This window comes from Pteropus alecto, unplaced genomic scaffold (assembly GCF_000325575.1).
Source record: "Pteropus alecto unplaced genomic scaffold, ASM32557v1 scaffold15, whole genome shotgun sequence".
In the NCBI taxonomy this organism is placed as follows: domain Eukaryota; kingdom Metazoa; phylum Chordata; class Mammalia; order Chiroptera; family Pteropodidae; genus Pteropus; species Pteropus alecto.
In genome coordinates, this window is record NW_006436286.1 from 1,359,493 (window position 1) to 1,380,383 (window position 20,891).

The 20,891-nt window shown below is 57.0% G+C and overlaps 1 protein-coding gene and 1 pseudogene across 1 annotated transcript in view; both read right to left on the reverse strand.

Annotated features, from left to right (window-relative positions):
• The window catches only part of PRKCB (protein kinase C beta), a gene marked incomplete at its 5' end in the record, with an annotated part of 228,349 nt that overhangs the window by 121,800 nt on the left and 85,658 nt on the right, over nucleotides 1-20,891 (reverse strand). The gene's annotated exons all lie outside the window — the stretch shown is intronic.
• Nucleotides 1,483-1,601, reverse strand: LOC112480280 (annotated as a pseudogene).

Here is a 20,891-nt window from a genome sequence, read left to right on the forward strand (position 1 = left end):
CTCTATGATGAAGGGCGTGTAGATACAGAGCAGGAAAGAAACACCCACACCCCTGTCTCACCCAGGAGCTGCGTCCCTGACGTGGAAGGGAGAAATCAGCTGTAACGTTTGCATCGTTACCTTAGCAGCTTGCAGCCAAATACACACACACACACACACACACACAATGCGCACACACACACATGCACTCACACACATGCACACTCACACACATGCACACACGCACACACGAGTATGGAAAACGCCAAGAAAACCAGTTTCTTCAACAAATAAACTGCACGAGGGACAGAGAGCCGTTCAGGGAGTGAAACCAGCTCTGCACGATGCTAGGGTGGTGGGGACACACACACAACCGGCGACGCAGAGTGCCAACCCCAGGGCCAGCGGTGGCTTTCAGTGAATGATAACGTGTCCCCAGGGGCGCATCGGCTGTCACGGGCGCACGGCGCTCGTGCGGGAGGCCGACGGCAGGGACACAGGGTTGGGGCCGAGCGACGACACCAAAACTCTACCTTCCTATCCATTTTTATGTAAACCCAAAACTGCTCGAAAATGAAAAAAGATAACTAAAAACTCAAACCAAAGAAATTACCAGAAGGATGAAGTAGGGGCAGAGGAGAAACTTACAGATTCGAAGAGATTTAAGAAACAAACATTCCTTGTTTGGACCCTAATTTAAACTATTAGTTTAAAAACCACAAGAAGCATCAGGAAGACGGCTGTACTCATTTTTCACGGTATGAGGGGATTATTGTTGTTGCTGTTAAGGAATTATAATTTGGGGTGTCATCATGGTATCATGGTAAACTTTTTGTTAAAGAACTCTTACCCTTCGAGGATACGCCATGAAATCTTCGTGGACAAAAGGATTCGATTCAAAATAATTCCACATGGCAGGAAGGGGAGAGAAAGTAGAGGGCCACAGATGGAAAACGAGTCACACGTGGTCACCACAGAACCTGGGCGATGGGCACATGAGGACATGTGACAGTAACCTACTTTTCCAGATGTTTGAAATTTCGCATCATATTTAAACATTTTAAACCCTCATGGCTGGGAACCAAGGGGTCCTTTCTTTTCTACGTTCTCCTTTTTCTGTTGTAATATTTGCTGTGTTTTAGAGGTAACACACGCTTGGTCTTTGTGTCAAATTATGGGTGTCGGGGTGTCGGAGGGGCTGTGATTGCTCTGAGCAGGGTCATGAAAGGCCAGTGCTAGTTATCTCCGGGCAGTAGATGGCAGATTATTTTTACTTTCAACCTTTCATTTTTCTGTACTGCTGGACATCTTCACAATGCATTAGTTATACAATGAGAAAAATGCATTAGTTATACAATGAGAAAAAATAAGCCAACTGTTTTTTTATCGTTGTTGTTGGTTTTAATTTTTTTTTTTTTTTTTTAGGTGAGGCAACCTTTGATTGACCTCACAGATTGCAAGGACCTTATCAGCTTACAATCCCTTATATTTTAAATTTTTTTATGCCTACAGCACCTGGTCTTCCTAGGTGGTCTCCCATCCAAGGACTAACCAGGCCCGACCCTGCTCAGCTTCTGAGATCAGACGGGATCGGGCTTGTTCAGGGTGGCGTGGCCGTAGACAAAATAAGCCGACTTTGAAACAAAGCAAAGAGAGAAAGAGAAACAGAGATCAGGAAATAAAATCCGTGACTGCCAACACGGGAAACTCAGCGGTGAGGCTGATAACAGGTAAACGCAGCTCAAGAGGGACGTAGCAAACTGGAAGTCCGAATTGAAAGAATTCTCCAGAATTCCGCAAGGAGCGCAAGAAACAATAATAGAGATGAGACGAGACGTGAAGGACGGATCCAGACATTCTCGGCTCCATCCCAAAGGCGTTCAGGAGAGGACAGACAGACGGCGAAGCGTGCTACCGCGTCCAGCAGGGCCAGGGAGAAGGAAGAGGGAATATTAACAAAGGGACAAAGGGACAAAGATAATTACGACGTCGGATTTCTCATCTGCCATTTTGAATTCGAGAGCCTGATAAAGCAGTATCTGCAAAGGCTTAGGAAAGTTCACCTTGAACCTAAAACCTCACACAGAGCCAAACTAGCATTCCGAAAAAAGGAGAGTCAAGACATTTTCAGAACACGAGAATTTAGAGACGCCACTTATCACGAAAGGAGCACTCGAGTAAACACGCCCTGCAGAACGACAGCCAACACGTAAATAAACTAGACAAAGAAAGCGATCCAAACGCACTTCAGAAGAACCCCCCTACACCCCGATGTCATGTAAATACGATTTGTTTCTGTTTTTGTTTTTTAGTTTTATCTGGCATCACCTGCATTTTAAACTCTTTAATCCTCTGGGATTCTGTGGTATCTAACGTGACGTGGGAATCTAATTTGCCATTTTTCCCCCGAAACGGGTATTCATGCGTCCCAACATCTTTTCCTGAATAATTCATCCCTTACCCACTGATTTCAAATGCCAACTTTATTATATGCTGAATAAGGATGCATCCTGGGGTCTGTATCTGGGCCTTCTGTTCCACAGATCTGTCTCATGTTATAGCAGTATAGCTTCTAATTACAGCAGCTTCAGAATATGCTTCATCCTGGCAAGGCGAGTCCTCCTCCATCTCTCTTAGTCTCAACATTTTCTTGGCAATCTCGGCATGTTTGTTCTTCCAAGCGAACTTTGATTCGGTTGATCGAGCTTTTAGATTCTTATTAGCATTGTAACGTCGCCGACCCTCACCCCACAAAAAAAAAATATATATATATATTGGGATGTTGACTGAAATTGTCTTAGATTTAGAAATTAAATCCAAGACAGTCGACACTTTTACAACGATGAGTCTTTCTATCAGGAATAGGGTGACTCCTTGTTTAAAATCTTATTTTCTGTCTCCCGAAAAAAATGTTTAATTTTCTCCATAGGACCTATACGTTTCGCATTTAGTATTATCTGAGGGGGTCTCTCTTTTATGCTATTGTGAGCATGAGATTTTTTTTCCACTTTGTTTTCCAAGTGGTTACTGCTTTCGGATCAGAAAGCAATGAATTTTTTCAGCACCGTATATTTATGTCGTAAGCATTTTTTGAAACTCGTAACGGTTTTTGAGTTTTCAGTTGCTTCCTTCGAGGTTTCCAGGGAGAGAATCACATCATCTCAAGTAACGGTATTTGTCGTTCCTCCCCGCTGATAGGTACGCCTCGTCCTCACCCTGATCACATGTCTTACCTAGAACTTTCCGAACAAGAAGTGGGAGGAGAGGAACGATGGCCGTCAGCCCCGTCCTGGTCCCAGCCTTTGCCAGCTGTGCCTCTCCCTCCCTGCCTTCTCGGCTTTTGGAATCTGTATCTTCCTCGGAAACCATTCACGGCGTTGTTCACGGGTTTCCACAGGCCCGTCTCGGGCGAAAATCAGTCCCCTGCCTCAGCTTTTTTTTGCATGCGGTACTGTTAGCTGGTCTCTCTTTATTTATTCCTGTCTGTCATCTACGTTATTACCCCAGCATTTTAAAAAAGTAAATCATATACACATATATGCATATATTTATTTATGTATCAATGCTCCTGCGTCCATCCCAACTTCACGAACTGCTATCTTTACTTTTATTTCTCCTGCCCATCGCGTGTGCATTTCGCATTCGCGTGTGTGTCATTATTGGGTAGGAGTCAGCGTTCTGCAGCCAGAGGAGCTGGTTGAGACCCTGCGTTCGCCACGGGCAAGATCTAATGCCCGAGCACGCCATCTCCTGCCTCCGGAGGGTGAGCATTGAGAACGCTGCTCCCGTCACGGTGAGGTCTCGGGATCAAGTGAGCTAATCTGGGCTCGGAACAGTGCCTGGCAGGATTTATTTCCATTCTTAGAATCTTGAAAATTCGTCCATGTCTAATATTAGGGTTTTAATTCCTCTCCTTGAGGGAGAGACTGGGGCTCACTGCTAGTTTCTAAGCTCTCACCTCGACACTTGGTACATAACTGGTATGTGGTAAGTAAACACTGGGCAAATGAACCAACAAAGAATGGCTATCCTTAGCCCCAGGAGAAGAAGAAAGCCCAACTGCTTCACCGTGCACCTGTCTCCCGGCTGGCCGGCCCCCACACATGGGGTAGCAGCGCGTCGGCCACTGACAAAGTCCCCTTAGGCAGCCTCCTCGTCAGCCACGGAAATAAAGCCCCCGCCCCGGCCAAGGTGGATGATACGCCAAGTGGCCTGACCACACTCCAGCGGACTCTACAGGGGAGCTGGGAGCTGACGCTGGACCACGGACGAGCTTCTGATGCTACACTGTGTGCATATCAAATTTCCCATTAACTAAAAACCCTTAAAAGAAAAGTAGCAGGGCTGGTTATTTAAAGAAACAAACAATCCCTTTGCGATACAAATGAACGCCCCCTCATTTCTGTTTGGCAAATCCAGGGTAAGACCAGCTTTTCTTAAATAAGAGGCAACGTTTACTGAGCTGCTGAAACACGTACCAAACAGGTACCCGGTGAGAGCCAAGAATTCCTAGATGCTAAATCCTCTCTCTGCAGAGGTGAAAGCCTGCAGCCTGCAGCCCTCTGAGTGTCGGTGGGCTTCATCAGAAAGAAGTATGTGCACTGTGGGGTCTCAAACCCAGGTGCCTAGGGGCCAGGTGCGCCGTGGAAAAGTCTGAGGAGCAGGTGGGAGAAAGCAAGCAGGCCCTTTTGAAGGTGGAAACTGCCACTCTGCCCTAGCAGAGAGTCAGGTTAAAGGCCCCGAGCCCGACCCGCCTCCACCCGTCTCTGTTTACGTGTGAGGTCATGAAGATGCAGGCACAGTGCCTCCCCCCACCCTCGCCCCAGACGCCCCCATCCGACTCTCTGGAATTTGTGACTGTGTCGCCTTACGTGGCAAAAAGGACTTTGCAGGTATGATTCGATTAAGGACCTTGAGATGCGGGATTATACTGGATGACCCTGGGGGCCCGGTGTAGTCGCCGGGGTCCTTATCGGGGGGAGGTGGGAGATGAGATGTGAGCGCAGAAGCACAGGCTGCAGCGCTGGCGTTGCTGGAGAGGACCGGCCACAAGCCAAGGAACGCAGTGGCCCCAGGACCTCGAGGAGGCGCGTAGCCTCGCCGACACCTTGGCCTCGGCCCCGCGAGACCCACTGTCACACTTCCGACCTCTAGAACTGTAAGACCGTAAGTTGGTGTCACTCGAAGCCACCAAGCTTGAGGCAATGTGTTACAGCAGCCACAGGAAATCAATGCACGCAGCAGCTGAGGGTCGGAAATGCCCAGTCGACCCCAGAAGCAGAAAACCAGAGTCGAGAGCCCCGGGGGCCTGTCTGGAGTGTGAGCCCCAAGAAAGCACTGGGGCCCCAACTCTTCTTCATACCACACCCCACCCCCAAATGCCCAAATCACGGCTCGAATTTATTCGCTGCATTCCAGAGAGGACTAAATCAAGCCATCGAGGTTTAATCTTTTCTCTTCTGCCCAGTTCTCACTGGGGAAACCTTGTGGGGAAACCTTGATCTTTGGGAGGCCTTTGCCCCAAAGTCCCCATCAACCTGAGACAGAAGTCCCAGCGCCGGTCCCGAGGTCCGTGTTGGGAGGGGAGAGGACAGGGCCCTCGACTCTCTCCTGCGCTCTCGACTCCCCCAGAGGCCCCGGCAAGCCTGCTCTCAGGGATGAAGCCGTCGCCTGCAAGGGTCAGGCCTGGGTTTGAGGCCTGTCTGTGAATGAGGCCAGCCCGACCACCATGCTTCTCTGGCCCCAGCTTCCTTCCCCAGACCGGGAATAATGGTGGCCCCTAGCTTAAAAGCTCGCTGCGACGCCCCAGGGTCAGAACACACACCAAGTGGGAGGAGCGAGGGGCGCCGGAGTCGCACCCATGAGCAGGCGCCTTCTCCTTGCGGGGTCTGGGGTGGACCCCGCTCCCTCCCGGCTCAGAGCTGTCACGGGCGAGAACTCCTGCCTAGTGTCCCAGATGGGCCGGGGCCTCCCCAAACGCTTTCCGGAGCCGTCCCCCCGATCAAGGGCAGAAAGGCCTGGTCACCACTTCCAGCCGACGCCTGGCCTGGCCGGCCTTCAGAACAGTGGTGCCGGGGGGCGGGGAGGGGGCGCGAGTCTGCAAGGGCGTTCACATCCGCGACCCCTCCCCACCCCGGGGCCTCCTCGTCTGGTGGGAGAAGGCGTGTGACTCGCCTGCACGCAGGAGGCGGGTGCTCAGAGAACAGACGTGCCCCGGTGTCCGGCCAGCCGGTGGCGACACGCGGTACGGATGGGAAACTGGGTTCGTCTTTCCCCCAGAGCCCCGAGCATCAGCGTTGGCGCCTGTCATTCATCTCGCTGTTCCAGAAGGGCCCGCCCCCGCTTCCCGTCAGCTGTCGAATCCCACGGACTCGTCCTTCGCAGCATCTTCTGAGCTGTCTCCTCCTGAGCCTCGGCCACCAACCCCCCCGTCCCACCCCCCATGGCACCCTCACTGTCCTCGGCAACTCAGATGTGGAATTTTGCAAGGGAGCCATCACCGGTCTCCCTAGAAACCGAAGGGTCCGCCTTGGTGGCATCTCTCTATGAACTGAGGTTTCCATCAGCACAGAGGAGGCAAGGCCGCCAGCATCGCGTGGTGGCCACGAAATCTACACGTGGCATCCTGAGCGAGGGCACAGCCGCGGGGCTCATCGCTTCCTTCCAGGACAGGGGGCTTCACGGTGCGAGCTTTGCAGCCAGGCTGCCTGGGTTCTACACCAGGGGCCACTGTTCATTAGCCCTGTGACCTTGAGTTAGTCCGTTGACCTTGCCGTGTCGGTCTCCCGGTCCGTGAAATGGAAATAAACACAGGACTTTCCTCATGGGGTTGCCACAAGCCCTGAAGAGCTCATCCCAGCACAGTGTGCGGACAGGGTCAGTGCCCTGATCACAGGCTTCTCCGTGTTGTCCCCACCTTCTTCCCTCTGCCCCGTGCAGCCCGGAAAAGCCACCCTCCAAAAACCCAGCTGCGACGTTAGTCCCATTCACCGGCGGCCTCCTGCCACACTGCCCAACTCGGTGGCCACCGGCCGCACGGGGCCCTGTCGACTCCCACTAATTAAACAGAATTTTAAATTCCGTGCCTCATTCACACCGGCTGCACGCCAAGTGCCTAACAGCCATGTGACTGGGAACTACCATCGTGGACACTCATCACAGACCGTCTTCCCGGACAGCCCTGGCCTGGAGGACCAAGTTCAGATGCTGCGGCCTGGCACCCATCCACACTGCAACCACCATCTCCCCCAGATTCTCGTCCCCCCGCCACTCCACGGCCCCACCCTCCTGCCAGCCTGGACGCCCGTCCCCTCTCTGTGATGCATTTCACTCCCTTCCTACGGTGCAAATTTGTTCTGCCAACACATCCATGCGACAGCCCATCGCACGCAGCCCACAAAGCAAATCCAAGCGGACGTGACTCGTTCCCCAGCCGGCAGACCCGGCCAAGGCCAGAGGGGCCCAGAAACGGCACATCCCACAGGGTAACTCGACTGGGTGGCCCCATGGGACAGACAGGGGTCGCCTCCCATAATGCAGGAGTTACAAACTCAAACGCCTACGGAGGCCAGGACTTGGGACTCAGTGAGGCACGCCTGGGGTGACACAGTGGGGGAGAGTGGTGGCTGGGCTGAAATGCAGGACACTCGGCCATCCCGGGGACACTTGGCTCCATCCGACAGAGGCCCCGCCCCGCTGGTCCAGTTCGCCAACAGGACGTTTTTAAAGCTCTGTGCAGGCCGAGGACACCGAGCCTGGCCAGTGCACGAGCTCGGTGCTAGCTGGTCACCCTGACTCAAAGACCCCCTCCCTGGTCACGCACTGCCTCTGAGCTACCATGTCCCCACCACGGGGTGGGGGGGGCGGGGATCGGTCCCCACAGTGGTGAGGACGAGACCAGATTAACACACCCGGTGCGTGCCTGCCTCATACCCAGTTCCCAACAGAACCATGAACGAATGCATCAACGATGAATGAATGAATGAATGAATGGGCTCTCTGGCCACCCCCATGCTCGGAAGTCGCTACCCACGGCCGAATGAAGAAGGTCAAGTGTGAGCTCCTTGCGGGCCCAGCGCCGCACGGCCAGCTCTGACAATGCCATGAGACCTTCTCTTTAAGCCCATGCGGAGGGTGTCCAGGCTGAACAGCGCACGTGAGTACAGGGTTGCAAATCACCACTCTGCTCTCTCATCGGGGGGAGCGACCGTCTCTCCAGTGTCTTGGGGATCCTTCTCGAGTCGCTGTCGGCGTGTGCGTGAGCCCGGGCCTCCCCGCGGACTGACCGCTCCCCTCTCTTCTTTCTTTGGTTCTTACGTGCCTCTCACGTGACACGATGCCGCACCTGTGGTGACCAGCCCCGGCTGCGCGTGAGTCACCCGGGGTCCGTGCTCAGGTCCCACCTCCAGGGAGTCTGGTCCGCTGGAAGGGGCTGCAGGCAGGTACATTTAAAAGCCCCCCAGGTGACCTGGCCATGCCGAACAGCGCTGCTGCTCTGCACACCCTCCCCGGGGACGCCTCTCCCAGAGGGCCGCGTCCGGGCCCCGATCCGCCTCCACGCGCAGAGGACGACCCTGCAGTTTCCACAGCGCATCTGACTCCGTCGTCTGAGCGGCTTTTCGTCACCCGCCTTACGGGGGACCCTTAAAGCCCCGGCACCTCCAGCAGCGGAGGCCGACTTCACTTGCTGTCGACAGCCAGGCGTTAAGAGGGGCTCACGCAGACGACAACCTGCCCTCGTCGGCCGCTGCCGGAAAGGGCCATTTTCGTTCATAACGTCCCCAGATTCCTTTAACTAAGCGAGATGCAGCAGTGGAGCCAACGAGGGGTAACGAAGGCCCCGGAAGTAAACAGACCCATGAGAAGAAGGTCGCCCCTCCCCCCAACACACCCCTCCGCTAGAGCAGCCCAGGGGGACCGTCCTCGGGCTGGGAATCTCCTGCCTGTCTGTATAACACATGGAGACTGGTCTTGACCCCGTGTCTCCCCGTTTCAATCAGGCCCCGGTAGTGGGGAACAGTGAGACGTAAAGCCACAGCCTAAACGGGAACATCGACACCCATTCACCCTCCAGCCACGTCCAGCCCTAGGGTGCTCACACGGGGACAAGACCTGGTCCCACCGCGTGTGGTGGATGGACAGCTGTGGTTTCTGCCTGACCAGCATCCGCCCTGGTGCTTCTGCTTCGAGGATGGCCCCTGTCTGAGCTCCAGGTCCTGTGAGCGGCTAAGGCTGCCCTCGCCCCCTGGTCCCCAACACAGGAGCCAGGCCACGGTGTAGATTCAGGGACGGGCATGTGACTCAGGTGTAAAAGTCAACAAATGCCCCTTGACGTAAACCAACCTGAATTGGGTTTTTGTTTCTTGAGACCAAAGGACTCCCAGCTAACAAACCACAGGCGAGAGGCTGCAGGGCGGGCAGTGAGGGCACCCCGTTTTCTCCTGCTTCGTGTATTCCCATAAATAAGCTTTTTCTCTTTGAATTAGGGGTATGGTATTAAGCGCACTCGATTCGATCAGCCGTGTTGGTAAACCGAGGCAAGCTGGGGTACAGCGATTCACACCTCCCTCCATGCCCCTAACTATCGGCGGAGACACCTGGGAGTCTGCCCAGGTGACAGAAAGCGCCAGGGGGTGTAAGCGTCCCCAGGGCTCCTTGGTTCACAGGCGCCTGTTACCTGGGCTTCGTTTTCCCGAGCGCCTGCAGGATGGGTACGTCCACCTCGCCGACGTGAGTTCCTTACGCCACCTGCTACTCCCAGCTCGCGACTTTGCTCGTAAAGGGGGGGCCACATAGCCACAAGGCCAAGTCCTTTCTTGATGTGACCATGAGTCATATCCACCCACTTGTGCCTCTCGAAGCCCAGAGATAAACCAGTGTCAAGTTCAGTCCCCTAACTCCCTTGAAAAGGCCAACGGGGAAAGCTCTGCCCTCTGGCACGGAGGGGTGGTCTGCTACGCATGGTACCGACATCGCCAAAGCCAAGGCCGGGCCGGGCCAGTGCAGAGGGCGTCTGCGGGTCTCGCCTGCCCGGCCCCCGCTGCCTTCTCTTGGTCCTGGCATGCTGACCCTCCTTTGGAAACCCAGCCTTCCTCCATCTATGCAGTCTCGTGGGGCTATCAATCAAGGCGCAGGGCTCTCCCTGGCCAAGGGGTGGGCATGTGACCCCCTCTGCCCTCTGCGGCCCCCTCCTCCCCAGCCTCCCGTTGTGGGGATTCCTCAAGGCTCTGTCCCAGGTGCTGACCGCTTCCCAGTGCCACCCCACGCCACCTGGTCAATCGCAAGAGGTCCTAAGCACTCCACCGGAGCTCCCACTTTGTGCCCCTGCCCTGAGCCCCAGGCCCACCCACTTCCTCAGCGCCACCATCTGGACGTCAGGCTGCACATGCCCCAAAGCAAGTCCTGCTCTGTCCGTCCTGATGCCCCGTCCCTGGGGATGTGCCTGCATCACTCACCGCCCCCTCCAGCTGCCTGGGACTCCGCCCCCAGCACCGGGGCTCACTTCCGACCATGGAGCACCGATTCTATCAGAGCCAACCCCGAGTTATCACTCAAACCCAGCCGACGGGCTTTATCAGTGCACAAACAGCCACTGTCTGCGTTCTCTGCAGCGGGCGCCTGGTTGCGCAAACCCCTGAGGTGCCTCAGATCTCGGGGACAACGTCATTTCCCCAGCGTCTTCCCTGACCCTGGTCCAGGCTTAATCCAGGCAAGGGATGTTCCCATTCGCCGTCATCTCTTTAAACCATTTTTTTTTCCCAATAATAAAAGGAGTCCTACCAAAAGTGGCTGGGGGTTTAAATGCAACAACATATTAAAAACTTTAACAGAAAAAAAAAAATAAGCCTTAACGCGCGGTACCTGGCATGGAGCAGGTTCACCATAAATATGAGCTGTCGCATTTGCTTTTGTGATGACGACTAATAACGATAGCTTCCCTCTACGACTGTTAACTCTGCTGGAGAGAAGAGCCATTCTGCCCTGTCCACGACCGGAACGGGGGCTCAGTGATATTCAACTGACTGAGAGATGGGTGGAGATTCGAGGCCGACAGCAGCCCTGCCCCCCGTTTCCCCAATACGCCCCCTTTCACACCAAACATCTTCACTTCCTCCCAATACGTCTGAGTAAACAGGACAAAGCCCTCTCGCCAGCATCCTAGGTGCCCTGCGGCCCAGTAAAATCACAACAAACACATCCTCACGGAGACTTTCCACTCGCCTTCTTCTGCATTCGAATAAGACACTTAAGGGTGGAAATTTTAAGTACAGGAAAAAAAAAACTGGGAGGAAACATGAAACGCGGACGGTGGTGGTTATCTCTGGCTAAAAAGACTTGAGGGTTCTGTTCCTCTTTCGGTAATTCTGTATCTCCCGAGTATTTTAAAATAATAAGGCAAACGAACTTGAATCGGCTCGTGAAGTATCATTGAACGCTAGACAACACCGCAATTTAGAGGCACAGTGGACGAGTCTTGACAGATGTGTGACACTCAGGTACCTGCCGCCACGATTGATACAGCGGAGACCTGCACGGCCCAGGAGCTCGTTCCCCGCGCCCCGCCCGCGGTGGCACCCAGCGCCCCGCTCTCTCCCACGGTGACGCAGGGAACCACACGGCGCTGCGTCTGCCCCTCTTCCTCAGGATAAAGTTCTGATCATCGACCCGCGTTGCCAGGACCCGTAGTTGGTTCATTTTCATTGCTGACTATTCCGTTATATATGGTTAGTCCAAAGTCTGTTTATCCATTTATATATCGATCGGTATTTGGGGGGCTCGTCTTAGTCTCCAAGGCTATTATAAAACTGCTACGAGCATTCACGTACGTCTTTGTGCGGGCGCATACTTGAACTTCACTTCAGTAAATACTGAGACGTAAAACCGCCGTGCCACGCGGTGGCCCTGGGTTTGCCTTTGACAGAACCCTCCACCGCGTCCCAAAGTGGTCCTACCGCTTCCCTCTTTAGAATAAAAACGCTGCAACGCACCGTTTTTAACAGGTTGATGCGTCTGCTAAAGTCTCAACAGGAAATGGACTTCGCTCTGGAGATTCCATTAAAGACGCTAACAGCTGTGGAAAGGGGTCACCACCCCGAGGACTCCAGGCATCATGGAGGGAATAGTGTCACAAGAGCCAGAGACAGCTGGGGCCAAGGAAAGGGGACCACCTGCCAGGAGCTGAGGGTGGAAAGACCCCGATCCCCCAGACTCCCTCAGCTCAGCCCTCTTTCTGGCTGCTCACAGCCCGGGCAGTGCCGTGTCCGGGAGCCGCTCCTGTGACAGTGAAGAATGACAGTCCTAGGAAAGGCATCACGCGGAGAATAAGCGGACCCCGCCCGTCCTCAGAGCAGGGACAAAAGGGGCTGCGAGAGGATCTGCAATGTCCCAGAGCCCACGCGCACCCACCAGCGTGGGGCCCGGCTGACGAAACCAGGCCGCTGCCGCCACGTCCGTAACTGCCACCACTCGTAACCCTGACGAGAATGACGGCGGCGAGTGCTCCTCGGAGGGCTTCCCACGCCAGCCCTCTCCCGGCAGGTCGGGGCCGCGGGGAACCAGAACCGTGGGAGGGCGGCCGCACATTGGGGGGGCGACGGTACCCCCCAAGCACACGCTGAGCGAGTTCACACTCGGCTCATGCAGCCCTCTCAACACCCGTAGGAAGGAGGCCTGTGTCACCCCCATGCTATGCATGAGGAAAGCTGAGACTCAGGGTCGGGACACCTGCCCGAGGGTACTTCGAGGCTGGCCAAGCCCTAACCACGCCACCACCCGGCCACCCTCTGGCCCCAGGGCTCGGCCCCCGTGTGGTGTGGACAAACCGTTCTGTGCCCCAGTCTCCTCGTTAGAAATGAAGCTGTTATCTGCCCGTCCTCCCCCGAGACAACCGTGATGGCTTAACCCAACGAAGCAGGTCGGCAAGCACTTCTGAGATGGGGGTGCCCTGTGACACGGGGCCCTCTAGCCTGCGAGGGCCGCAGGCCCCTCCCAATAAGGGGCTGGGGGCTCAGAGAAGACTCACTGGATCTTAAAGCCGAAGACTAAAAAGCTGGTCGGGGAGGAGGCGGGATTTGAACTCGGGTCTCCCCGTCCCCAGAGGCACGCTCTGCCTTCAGGGAAGAACAGGAAGGGCTAAACGAACGGCAGAAGGGGGAAGGGTGGGCGCCCTGGCCCTCAGGTCTCAGGTCCGCATTTCTGCAGACGTGTGGCTTCAGACGTGTGGCTTCGCTTCAGCAGCAAAGCCGCCAGGCAGCCAGCTCCCGTGTGCTCTCCCGACCGCCAGGTGCTTCTACCTGCAGAGCCCCGTGCCCCCGAGCCCAGGTGTCACCCTGGGCCACCACCCACTCCACGCCCAGCATGCTCTGCTGATCTTCCAGCGTGTGCATGGGAGGGAAGGGGAACGTTGTGCTCCTACCCCTTGGTGCCTTCTTTGGGATGACGCTCCCCTTTGGCACCTCCACGAATTCCCCAAGAAACCCCACGAGGTCTAAACACAAACGTGGAGCAGCCTGCTGTCCGCACGCAGCATTTCTGTCACGTCCTAATACCCTGTCACTCGAGAAATGCTCATCCTGGCTGCACGAAATCTCTTTGCTTAGTCCTGTGCCAAAAAGGTTCCGATTTCTCCGGCAGTGACACGACGCAGAAAGGAATGTGTGATAGCCCGAGACTTTTCAGGGAAGGGGCCCGTCCTGGGGTGACAAGCAAGGTATTCTGCATAACAAAGCACCGTGTCCCCAAAGCCAGGCAAGAGCCGCCCCACCCCACGCGCACTCACACTCACACACACACACTCTCATCAATCACGCCCCGAAAGATCGCTCTGCAGGACGGGGAGACGATGGCATGATCGATGAGGCTCCCGAGGGGCCCGGCGGGGTGGACGCCGTCCCGGGGTGGACGCCGTCCGCGGTGAATTTCCCGTTGACGGTGGTCGCTTCTGCTCCGTTAACCCACGGCGGTGACACATGGTTCATGCATTCGGTCCTCACAGCCCAATGAGGCAGAAGTCGCTAACAGCGCCGGTTCCCAAAGGAGGAAACCGAGGCGTGTGGCATGATGTGATGTGACATGACGTGATGTGACGTGACGAGGCGTGACAGCCACGGACGGTGGGGCTGGGCCGTCTGACTCCAGAGTCTTTGCTCTTCACGGCTTCGCCACTGCCCGTTACTCCCCGCAAAGAAGCGCGCATCCTAGGTCCCCATTGCAGGGGAGGCGGCAACCTCTCTGTACCCTAAAACTGTAGGGGGGACGGCGCTGAGCCCCGTTCTCTGCATCCTCAGCCCCCAGGAATGGCCTGAGTCCCAGAGTGAGTGTGTATCATCCACTCGCTATTCACCGGGCATGTCCCCAGGAACCTTCTGAGGTGGGTGCCATATTGTCCCCCACTTTCAAGATAAGGGAACTAAGGATCGGTGTGCTGGCTGCCCCCTGTCCCCCCCAGGGCCATTCTTCGCCTGCAGAGTCAGCCCTGTCCCCATGGCCTCTGGGCTTTCAGCTGCACTCGGCCAGTGGGTGGCGCCCAAGGTGACCGGAGAGGAGAAAGAGCTGGGCATTCCTTCCCCTTCCTCCTGGCCGAGAGGCTGCCACTGGGGACTCGGCGCCGCCGCCCGCAGGCCCTTCTCCTCAGCTCGGCAGGCCGCACCCCATTTCTTCTGCTCCTTCCTCCCCGGGTGTTCGATAATCCGCTTGTCACACCTTCCTCACTGCAGATGCTGGAGGGGTTTCTGTCCCCCGCCGGGATCCCACGGGCACAGCACACTGCCTGCCGCTCCCTCTCCCCACCCTCCTGCTGTGCGGGCTGGTCCCCACCGGTGTCCCGAACTGCCTTTGTCCTCAATCCTGCCCCCCATCCCTCCCTCTGGCTGTCAGGTCACTTCTCCACTTTTAAAAGACTCGGGCCACAAAGATAATTATTTCTGTGCCTTCAAAGGCTGCTCCCCGGCCCACGTCAGCACCGCCACCCTGTGCCCCCACCAATGGCTACGAGCCAGCCGCTCCTGTCCCCTCGGCTCTGCTGTGCGGGGGCTGGGACCCAGCCGCAGCTGCTGTGCAAAGGGAGGGTCCAGGAAGGGACACAGGGCCCGCAGTCCGCAGGGGGGCCGGCAGCAGCCTCACCCGCACTGTGAGCAGAAAAGGCCGGACAACGTCCACGCAGGACACGGGCGGCACCCCCAGCCGACGACCTTGAAATCGACCGCTGCGGGTGGGCAGGGCGGCGACACTCCTCTTCCTAGAATTATTTGGGGAGCGTCTGCTGGCAGGGGCCGCACGCTGGTGGCCGGGGACTCTGGATTTGGCCGGCCCTGGGCTTCATAAAGGGACATGAAGGAAGCCATTGCCAACACGTAAGGGAGGAGAGCTCACGGCTTTCAAAGTTCCAAGTTTCTGGCTTTTCTTCTCAAAAAATCATTACTTATAACAACAAGGAGACGCTGCGTGCGATGCCGTCGGAGAAGGGACATCGAGGGCGCAGTCGCCCTCAGCCTGCAGCTGACCGGCCAGAGGCGCCCTCGCGGCCCTCTCATTTGCTGGCACAGAAACGCCGAACCACGGGTGGCCTCCCGCGCCAACTGCGCAGGCTGCACGGCCATGAGAGCGCGGCTGCCACCGCGCCAGGCCGGACGCCTGCTCTGAGTTCTGGCAGCTTCCGGAGGGGCCGGCCGCACGGTTTAGGGGACACGCGGGCCACTCAGGCTGACCTCTCAGGTCCACCTGCGGACAAGGCGCCCCCCTCCCGAAGGGCCTCCGCTCCCTGCTCCTCCTGACTCCCACATTCTTTGTGAGGTCGCTTGTCCATCCAGCTCAGCAGACGGGTGCTGAGTGCGTGTCACGTGTCACGCATGGGCGCTGCCCACGAGGGGATGAGGTCTCCGCCCCCCAGAGAGAACCCCTCTCGACAACTCTGACTTCAAAGGTGATTAGGAAGCTAAAGTTACATCACATCAATAAAAAAATGGCATTCACTGAACTCGTCAAATGCCAGGCGGTGCTCGGTGAGGGAGTAAAGGTCGCAGGCCCTGCGGCCACGCAGCATCTGTCACAACCACCTGACCCCGTCCCTACAAAGCAGAAGCACCTGCACCGCGCCCTGACCCTGACCACGGTCTCGGCTACGCTCCGGCCATCTCGTTTACACGCCCAGGCGGGGACCCACACGCCGCCCGCCGCCACCCTCCGCCCAGCAGCCTCACTGCCCAGAATCTTCTGCTGTGGCAGAACCCATCTGTAACTGCGCCGGCCACTGGCCATGTGGCTCGTGGAACCGAGAAATTCAACTTTTCTCCATTCTGTTTGACTTTAATTAATTAAAACTTACATTTCAGTGGCCTCGTGTGGCCTCGTGATGCGGATCCAGGCGCCTGGCAACTCATTTCACCCGCATGGCAGCCCTGGGGGACATGGAACGCTAGTGCCTGCCGCTGGCAGATGCGGCTACTGTCTACGGTGATGGTGACAGTGACGACAGCTGCGCTCACACCCAGAGCGATGCCCAAGGATGGCCCCTCCACCCCGCACCCCACGGCTAGCCAGAGCGAGAAACAGCGTGAACAGACCAACGACGTCCCATCGAGACGAGATGGGAAAAGGGGGTGGCCTTAGGCGGCAGCCCCAGGCGGCCCTTGGAAGTGCCAGCTTTAACGAGGCTTTTCCCCAGGAAGAGCGAGGCCACCCCCTCAGATCAAACAGGCCAACACCCCACCCACCTGGGCACCCTGGGGTCATCACGGGGGACCCCCTCTCATTACAAGAGGCAGGACCTTCAGCCCTAATGGAAGCCGCCCTCCCAGCTCGCTACTTCTAAACGATGGGCAGCAGAGGAAGCAGCAAAGCCTCTCTTTTTTGGGGGGTGGGAGGATGATATTTTCAAAATGAAAGTTTCAACTATCCAAGGAGCCCACTAGGTTTCAAATTCCATCCGGGCTAATAACAAGAGCTATCATCTGTTGATGGCTGACTGACTCTGCACTGGACCCTGGGAAAGGTAAGATCCGGTAGCAAGTAGCGGTCACCAGGGTCAGCTTGGACTCCCACCCACTGCATGCCAGGTGCGAGCACCACGTACCCCTCACAGTGCTCAGCTGGGGAGGAACCGTCGTTAGAGATGAGAAAAACAAGGCCCGGAGGGGTGAAGGAGCTCGGCAGGACCTCACGACCTGGACTCACGCCCTGGGCTGTCGGACGGCAGCCCACAGTCACAACCACAAGCCCGGACTGCAGAAGACACCAGGGCGAACGAGACAGGGGCGCCCTGCCCTGATGGGGGAGGCGGGCGGCAGACGACGGGCCGCGCCGCCCGTGGCCGCTGAGCCGGAAGCACAGAGGGAGAGGGGCTGAAAGCCTGGGGGTGCACAGGGGAGGAAGCCGAACCCCGACTTGGCAGACAGGAGGGGCGAGGGCGGAGGTTCCGGAAGAAGCGCCTTCGAGCTGAGGTCCAGATGGTGCGTGGGGGGTGCCCAACCCACGAGTAAGCCACGGGGGCCACCATCAGGACAAGCGCACTGGAGGTGGGGGGGGTGGCGCATGATGAGCACGTGGTGGCCGGGAACCAGGCGGGGGCAGGGAGGAGGGGCCTGGGGCAGGGAGGGGAGGTGACGGAGAGGAGCCAGGCGGGGTGGCCGGGCCCGGGGCCGGCTGAGTTTCAGGTCGGTGTGGCACAACTAAATGGAAGTCCGCAACTCTAGAGGGTGGGGAAGCCGAGGCCACGGCTTGAAGGCTGGAGGTAGACATCAGGGTCCCGCCGGGGCCGGCGGCACGGACGTGATGTGCCCGTCCGCAGAAAGGGAGGAGCGGGGCTTGAGCCGAGACCCGGGGTGGGGCCCCTGCGGTCCCCGCCCGCACCCGCTGGATTCCTAGCGACACCACTGCCACCCAGTTCAGGCGAAGCCACCTCTAGTCTTGGCTCCGAGGTTCAGGCGAAGCCACCTCTAGTCTTGGCTCCGAGGTCGATGAAGTGGCTCGGCCTGGCCAACCAAAATACGACCTCCTCCCCCGCCCCCCTCCCCGCCCCGGCCGCTGGGATGGGTGTGGGGTGCACACGTGACCCAACACCGGCCAGTGAGAGTGATGCCGGACATTTTTGCTGGGATTCCTATGCCATAGATGTAGCTGAACTCATGGGAGGCACACCTGGGAGGCACACCTGGGAGGCACACCTGGGCCTGCCAGTTGCCATTGCCTCACCGAGAAGACCCAGCCTGACAGAGCAACGCAGGCGTGGTGTGCCGGAGTGAGGTGGCCGAGCATCCACTGAACACCTGGATCACACCGCACCTGAATCCCGTGCGCCCCAAGACTCCCAATTACGGGACCCGATACTTTATCCTTTTTATTGAAACCAGTCTGAGTTGGGCTTTCTGCCATTTACAACTGAAATACCGAGATGTTGGCACTGCCGAAAACTGGGTGACCAAGGGAAGAGGAGCCGGTGAAGGACAGAGAAAAGGAGCCACCAGTAGAAAGAGAATCACGCTGGGTTCCGCAGGAACCACACACAGGGAGAGCTCGAAGCTGGGACAGCCATCGACGGGGTCGAATGCCACGAGGAGAAGGAAGGCGTAGAAGGCCATGGGACTTCCGTGGGCCCTGGGGGCACTGTCCCAGCTCAGAGCGCATTCTAGGATGATGACGGAAGCAGCTCAGTGGGGTGCTGATTCCAGGGGACACCACAGGGAATGGGGGGTAAGACAGGGAAGCCTATAAGGGGTGCAGTTTCAAGCACGTTACCACTTTGGGCAGCGAACTCTAACCTGGCCGAGGAACACAAGCCCAGAAGGTGTTTACCCCGCCAGCTCCCGTCAGTTACGGCTGAGGCAGCTCCTGGGAGACAGGGCGCTGAATCCCTTGCTCCCCACATTTCCGGCCCAATGGGATGTGGACACAGAGAGCCCACGGCCAGAGCAAGCCGCAGGCAAACAGGCACAGGTGCTGGCGGGGGACAGTCGGGCAGCGAGCGGACCACCCACAGTGTCGCGTGGCTGCATTTCGCTCGCTGTCCTCATCTGTGAAATGGGGGGCATCTCCTGGAGCTGCTGAGAATTAGACGACGACAGATCCACGTCCATTCCCGGCCCCGCACCAGCGAGACGGCGCTGACGAACACGTGCTAACGCTTCTGCTTTCCGGTGACGTCTGGGGGGAAACGGAACCAGCGGGCCGGTGGCTGCGGAGAAGGCGCACTGCGCATCGGCGGCGGCGCCAAGGCCCGGGGGACCCCGGGCTGGATCAATGATGACCGCGGACATTCTATTTAAGCAGCGAGCACGCTTGCGTCTACTCGTGTGCCCAAGTCCTCGAGTTAGCAAGGAGGCTGCCCCGCTAGGCGCCGCCTTTGCGACCGTCCCTTAGAAAAACATCGCCACCGCCACCGCTGGGGACAAAATTGCCACAGTGTATCCCCGGTTCCTTCCACCCCACTCGGCGAAGGACTTAGGAAGAACGGCTCTGAAATTGTCCCCACGGTGTTCGTCTCTCCGGCCTCATGGGCTCCTTAAAGACGGGCAGGCTGGATTCCCAAGGGAAAATGGACCTAGGCTGGGCGGACAGCGACGGTCACCACGACGTTTCGCGCATGCTAGTCCCTCCACCCCTGACGCCGGTCCACCGGGAGCCGGCGACGCGCCTGAGCGACACTCTTTACGCCGGGATTATGTTCGCGGACATTTACACCGCGCTCACCGCGCGCCCGACACTCTTTGCCTGTTTGACAAACATCAACTCACCGAACCCTTATGAACAGCCGCGTGTGTAAGGGAGGTTCCCTGATTATCCTCATTTTACACATAAGGAAAATCAGGCTCGGAGACGGTCAGTGACTCACCCCAGGTCTGCCCAGCAGTAAGCGGCAAAGCCAGAGAGAGAACGTGGGCGGACGGGGGCCCTGAGCCACCACGCACGCCGCTGCCGCTAAAGGGACGGGTGGACCTGAGCTCCCCACACCCTGGCACCGCATAGTCTTATTTCCGCAGGCACTGGAAGGGGACACTTAAAATAACCGAGAAGGGGAGGGCGTCGGGGGAAGGGAAGGAGGAGAAATAACAGCAGCCAATAATAGCTAACGTTTATTGAGCGTTTCCTAGACGCCGAGTGCTGTGCTGAATCATAATAATAATGATAATAACAAAACCACCTTCAGAGCAGAGCTGGGAGGAAGTACAAAGGGGTGTCCTTCGGGCTGGTCCAGACGGCGGCACGACCGTGGAAGGCACGAGGGAGAGGAGGCTTTGCTAAAAACCCCCAGGAACAGCGCAAGATGCTCAGCCTTCAGGAGGGCCAGGCAGGCAGGGGCTGCCATGTGACGAAGCCCGAAGGCCGTGAGCACGGCCAACTGTGGCCGGAGATTTTATACTCGTCTCCTCCACTCTCCTGGGACTCCTGAAGCTTTGGGTGGGTACTCGACTTTTCCAAAACAATAAAAAAAAGAAGAAACAGAAAATAACATTTCCTTCCCTTTTCTCTACGCGCCCAGACAGAGCTTACCAGGTGCAGGGGCCACGCATGCGCCGGTCCGTCATTCGACCCCACTCGGAATGAAAGGTGCCCACGCGCCTTCTGCGACCCCGGCCGCTCGCCACAAGCTCATCCTAAACTCTTTTCTTTATTTGCTTCCGTTTTAGGCTTATTGGAAACCACATCTTCTAGTGGGTTTGTCTTTTACCAGTATTTTTTAATTAAATACGCAATTTGTGGAAACGTTCTCCTTTGGAAAGGTTCGACTCGTTTTTACATAGCCAAAAAGTGTCTTGTCTTCTTCCTTCATGGCTTCCGGGTTTCCCTCACCCAAGGTTGTAGGAATATGTCTCTAACATTTCGGCTAATATTCTTTATTATTCTCACCTCGAAATCTTTACTCTGTAAACTTACTCCGTCTGTAATTTATTTCTGTCTAAGACGTGTGTTAGGGATCAAAC